Raw genomic sequence first — 5,614 nt, forward strand, 5'->3', positions numbered from 1 at the left:
TGGTTCCCCCCCCCCCCCCATTCTGTGGGCCGAGAGTGGGAAGAGAGTAAATGTTACCAATACCTGATGCATCAATCTATACATATATTGTTAGGGAGAGGTTTGCATCACTGATAGCTGCCGTGTAATCCCTCCATCAAAGCGTTGCTGCACTTCATGTTGCTGTTTATAGTGTTCCCGTGAACCACAGCTCGGGTTTGATTTCTGCACTCTGCGCCCGCGGATCTGCCAACTGGAACCTCAGCAAGGGGATTACCGGTAACACCGAACCCTCAGAGCTCTGCATCTCCCAGAAGATCATCCTAAGGTGATGGAAACAGCTGACGGAGGAAGTGTTCATGCCGCTGCCGGCTCTCCTGGAGCAACACGTCATAGTGAGCTCCAAACCTGATGGCAGAAACGGGAGCACAGCGATGGTGGCAGCTGACCCCGCTTGGCTGGGACAGGATTTCCCTGCTGCTGCTGAAACGCTGCGGGTGGGTGTCGTTAGGCTAACGAAGCAGCAAAACAGATCAACGGCTACACCTGGCTGGAGGTTTGAGTTAAAGGCTGCACATGCCTTGTAGCAGGCCTGGATTTAGTAGGTTTGAAGTTAGACTTGCTGGCAGAGTCGCTTCTGCTTTGTCCTCTTTGGAGTGAAACTTCTGGATAATTGGCATGTGCAGGAAAGAGAGTGAATTTTGGAAGGTCTGGGGATTTATGGAGGCAGTCTGGCTTGCTTCCCCTCTCGATGCGTAAGGAAATCATTTTCTATATATAAATCTATAAAAAAATTGAAAAAATATGATTCTGTGAGATCAGATAGACTGACATTTGGGGGGAAGAACTCTTCAGAGGTCAGTAACAAGCCCTTTTTAAAGGTGGCCTTTAAAGGTAGGGTCCTGAGACTGAGCTGCGTGCAGCCATTGGATGGTCATACCTTCATCATCATCGTGGCTTGGCTTCGTGGAAGAGGGTCATACCTTAATCCCACCAAATTCAGCCCTTTTCCGCTACCCCGTGTTTTCTGTGTCATATCTGTGTAGCTAGGCTGGCTCATGTCACAACATTCGCTCTTGGGAGCCAGAGTGTTGTAGCGACTTATGCTGGTTTCGTTCATCAGCCAGCAGAAATTTGGAACAAAAGAAATACTAAAGGAGGTGTATCAGTGTCTTGCATCACTCCTGTAGATGTGTGGCATTTTTAAAGCGAAGGAGGCTGCTTTGTGTCCTCTAGTTTCATGTATTTGACCTCTACAATAAAACATTAAAACCGTAACAATTCCTCCTTTGCTCTGACAAGGAACAGGAGCTCCCAGTTTTAACCTGTCGGTCCAGTGAGGGATCCTCAGCGGAACACTTGGGTCATGTAACTTGGCACTTCATTTGTCACCATCAAGGTTAGAAGCACGGTGGGATTTTTGGGGCCCAAAGCTGCGTGTTTCTGGAAATGCCACTTTCAGGACTGGGGGTGGTAAGTCAGGAGGAGAAACGACTCCAGAATCTTTCCTGATGCTGAGCAAAGAGCAGCACTAATGAGCTCCTGTGGGAACTGTAATCTGCCTGTAGTGAGTAAAATACTCGAGGGGGAAGAGAGCGAAGTGATGAGCCAGGTATCTTCAGAATTTCCTTTAACTTGCTGAGGATGGGAAATCACTGTGTGTTGCTAATTGAGTTATTTTGTAGCATGTGATAGTGGGAGATAAATCCTTGAAGGAGAGAGAAAAGCCAGGCAGACAGGACAATTTTAGCTTTTCTTTTAATTATTATTATTAATCCATTAGGGTTTATTTTAAATTGTAAATACAACCAAGGCTGTGAACCTGCAGATCACAAATTGCCCAAGAGGAATCCTGTTAAACCTCAAATGCTGCCTGATGAGATGAGAGTGGATTGTGAGGCATAACCGTCTTCAGAAACACACACTGTTATCACCTGCTCTGGTGACTGGGACCTGCGGTTTGACCTGAGAGAGCCCACAGCCCGTGACCTTCAGAGTACCTCGTCCTGACGGAGTGGTGTGCTGGGGAGTGGCCCACAGAGAGTGTCACAGGGCGCTGAGGGACCTGGGAAGGTTGAGCCTGGAGAACAGGAGGCTCCAGGGAGACCTTCTGGTTCTGACAACTCCCTGACAGGAGGGTGGAGCGAGGGTGGGTCAGTCTCTGCTCCCCAGGAGCAAGCAACAGGACAAGAGAAAACAGCCTCAAGTTGCACCAGGGGTGGTTGAGGTTGTCCCTGAGGAACCATTTCTGTCCCGTTGGGGTTGTCCTGGCCTGTCCCAGGCTGCCCAGGGCAGTGGTGGAGTCCCCATCCCTGGAGGGGTTTCCCAGCCGTGTGGAGGTGCTGCTGAAGGACAAGGGTCAGTGGGGACCCGGCAGTACCAGCTGGTGCTCGCTGGGGGTGAGTAGAGAGACACAAGGTGTTTATGAAGCACCACTTCTGTGCTTCTCAGTCGTTGTACACAGACGTTTTTCATGCAGAAATACTCTGGCCATTGACGCTGTTAGTGGTCAAAACCCGTGGAGAAGCTTGGTCTGCAGGTGGAGGGTGAGCAGAAAGGCTCGGGGCCAGGGAAGATAAACCTGAGCAAAGTCGGGGCTAAGGTGGCAAATGTGACAGTAACTCGGTGCTTGTTGTTCTTATTTGTAGTTTAAAGTGCGAGGGTGTGGTTGTGTCAGAGAGAAATGGGAAGGTGGGAGGAGGGGAGGGAACAAGGGTGGTGCATGGTAGGAACACCAGCAGGGAGAAGCCCGCAGGGGCTTCCGGAGTCGCTCATGGCTGTCGAAGTGTGACTCGGTTGTTGCTCCTCCCAGAACAAAGAAGCCATTTGAATTATTCTCGGGAAGCAGCTGTGCCATTCGTCTGGTAAAGTTTGTCCAGAGCCATGAAATGTCTCTCACCTGGTGACGGCAGCAAACGCTCCCCCCTTTGGAAGAGCCATCACATCGCGGAAAAAAGGGTGGTTACAGCAGGAACTCCCTGCTGCTGCTGCTCCTGGACGTGTGGCGTACAAATGGGAGCCCCATGGCCCTGGATAATGAAAATGGATTTTCAGACCTGAAATCCAGCTCCCTGCCCTAGGGAATGCTGTCTTACCTCAGTGCCTTTTGTCCTGCTCCAGCCAAGCTGCTGGCGTTGCTCCATCCCAGGAATCATCTCTGGCAGAGGAGGTTTCCGGTAATACCTTCCTGCGCGCATCTTTGTTTCTGAGCAATCGCAGAAAAAAGGCTGGTTACAGCAGGACCTCCCTGCTGCTGCTGCTCCTGGACGTGTGGCGTACAAATGGGAGCCCCATGGCCCTGGATAATGAAAATGGATTTTCAGACCTGAAATCCAGCTCCCTGCCCTAGGGAATGCTGTCTTACCTCAGTGCCTTTTGTCCTGCTCCAGCCAAGCTGCTGGCGTTGCTCCATCCCAGGAATCATCTCTGGCAGAGGAGGTTTCCGGTAATACCTTCCTGCGCGCATCTTTGTTTCTGAGCATTTTCCAGAACATTGAGCCGCAGCACATCCACTTAGTCTGGGACTCCCCATCTCAGTCATTAGGTTCTTTCGCAAAGCCGCGTCCACCGCGGGCTGCATCCCTAATTGTGCTCTGCCTGTCGCCTCCCCTTTGACTGCTGCAGCAGTTCTGGCCTCAAAGAGCTCCATCAGATTAACCACAACTGTTCCTCCCCGAAACCACCTCGGCCCCTATTACTCAAGCTGTGCTTTTGCGTTTGATCTTTTAAACTCTTTGTAATGCTTACCCCACTGCTGACGTGAAGCTAATTGGACTGTGGCTTCCTACAGCACTTCTAGATCTTTTCCTGTAAAGCTTTTGGCATCATTTCTGTCACTAGGGTCTGCACCTGAATTTATCTGCAACTCGTTGGGTTTACAGGAGGTCAAGTTTTGCACCAGGGGTTTGGCAGTGAAAATTTCTGACTCTGGCCATTACTTGCTGGCTGCACTGGGAAAGGGCAAACCTTTGGTGTGAAGGGTTTGGGAGCCAAGGAGCTGCAAGAGCTCCCCAGCAAACACACAGCAAGGGACAAACCCTTGTGCAGCCTCCGGGCATGGTCTGCAGTACAAGACTGCCAGGCCTGTACTTCTCCTTCCACTGGCCACTTTCCAGGGCTTATTTGCTGCATCCCGTTAGTTTACTTCCAGATCCGTAGGAGTCAGCTCCCCATGTCTTCGTGCTCCGCCTGCAGCCCGTTTACCCCCAGACCTGGCAGCCTTGTGCCTTGGCATCAACACTGCACAAGCGCTCTTGCTGCAGGAGCCTGCAGGATGACTTCTGCAGGGGTACCAAGCTACAGGAAAAACCTCTAGAAGGGACGTTGCCCACTTACAAGCACGTGCTACAGGTCCTCTCTCCTGTGGGCTGATGTACAGGCTGATCTCAAGTGATCTCATGAGCACATACCTCCTCCTTTCCCCTGCTCTGCTGCTTTTTTTTTTTTTTCCATCTGAATGTGAGAGATTTGGCACAGTACATTAGGTGATATCTACAAATCTCATTTAGATCTCACTCATCGTTTGGAGGAGCTGTTGCAAAAAGATGAGCTAAGAGCAAGTTTCTTGTGTCATGCAGGAGCTAGCGGCAAGCTCAGCAGTGACAAGCAAACCTCTGAGCATCTCTTTACACAAAACATGAACGGGGTGGCCTGGGAAAGGATACAGGCTTCCCTGGAACGAGGAAGGGGGCCAGACCGCAGGTTCCCACTGTGCATCCCAAATCTCCCTGGGGGCTGGCTACCACCCTTAACCCAGGAGGGGCAACAGCCAGCGCATACCTGGGAGCAGCTGCAGCAGGTGCAGGCACCCTGAGGGCTTGCACAGAGCTTGCTCAACCCCCGGGGCCTGCACCAGCCCCTGATAAAGACCAGCTCGATGCCGCAGGGCTTTTGGCGCCTCCGAGTCTGGGGCCGTTAGCTGGCCTCCCTGCTCGCTCCTCGCAGTGACCCCAGCCCAGCTCGACCGGAGTGTAAGGGAGCCCTGCCCGGGAGCCGCGGTGAGTCGGTCCTCAGGAGCAGCCGGTAATGCAGTCGCGGGGTCTCCCCTGGATCAGGACGTTCTCCAAGGATATCTCCCGGCATTGAGTGAGCCCTCACCCCCCTCGGTGGTGAGTGACCCTTTTGTTTTGGTACCCTTGAGTGGGAGATTTTCCTTTGTATGAGTGAGGGGGTGCGCATGGTGGTTCATCTGCCTTAAAGAGCGTGCTTTGGCATTGGCAATTTGTTGTGTGGTGATGTTTCCCAACCGACACCCCGTCCTGTCTTCCATTGTGGTCAGTCGGAGTGCCGGGCAACTTCGATTGCGACAAACCCCCAGTGTTCGATAGCTGCTGCTGTCTGGTTTGTGGGTGCCTCCGCGCCGGTGGCAGCCCCGGCATCCCTCCTTGCTGTCTGTCTGATGAAGGAGCTGTGCCTGGCCAGGTCGGCTGGTGTTTGGGTACCCAGAGAGGGTTCGCAGGGAAAGAACCGGAGCCCGTGTGTTCTGACACACGGAGCAATCCAGCGGCTGTTCCGCAGCACGTTCCGGCAGGTCCCCGCAGGCTGTGGCGAGGATGGAGAGCTAGTGCCACCTTGTGCACAGCAGCAGCGGGGCCTCCCAGCCCGGCGAAGCGGTGCCAGGGCTGCCCGCCCCCGG

Source organism: Buceros rhinoceros, unplaced genomic scaffold (genome assembly GCF_000710305.1).
Source record: "Buceros rhinoceros silvestris isolate BGI_N320 unplaced genomic scaffold, ASM71030v1 scaffold42622, whole genome shotgun sequence".
NCBI lineage: Eukaryota > Metazoa > Chordata > Aves > Bucerotiformes > Bucerotidae > Buceros > Buceros rhinoceros.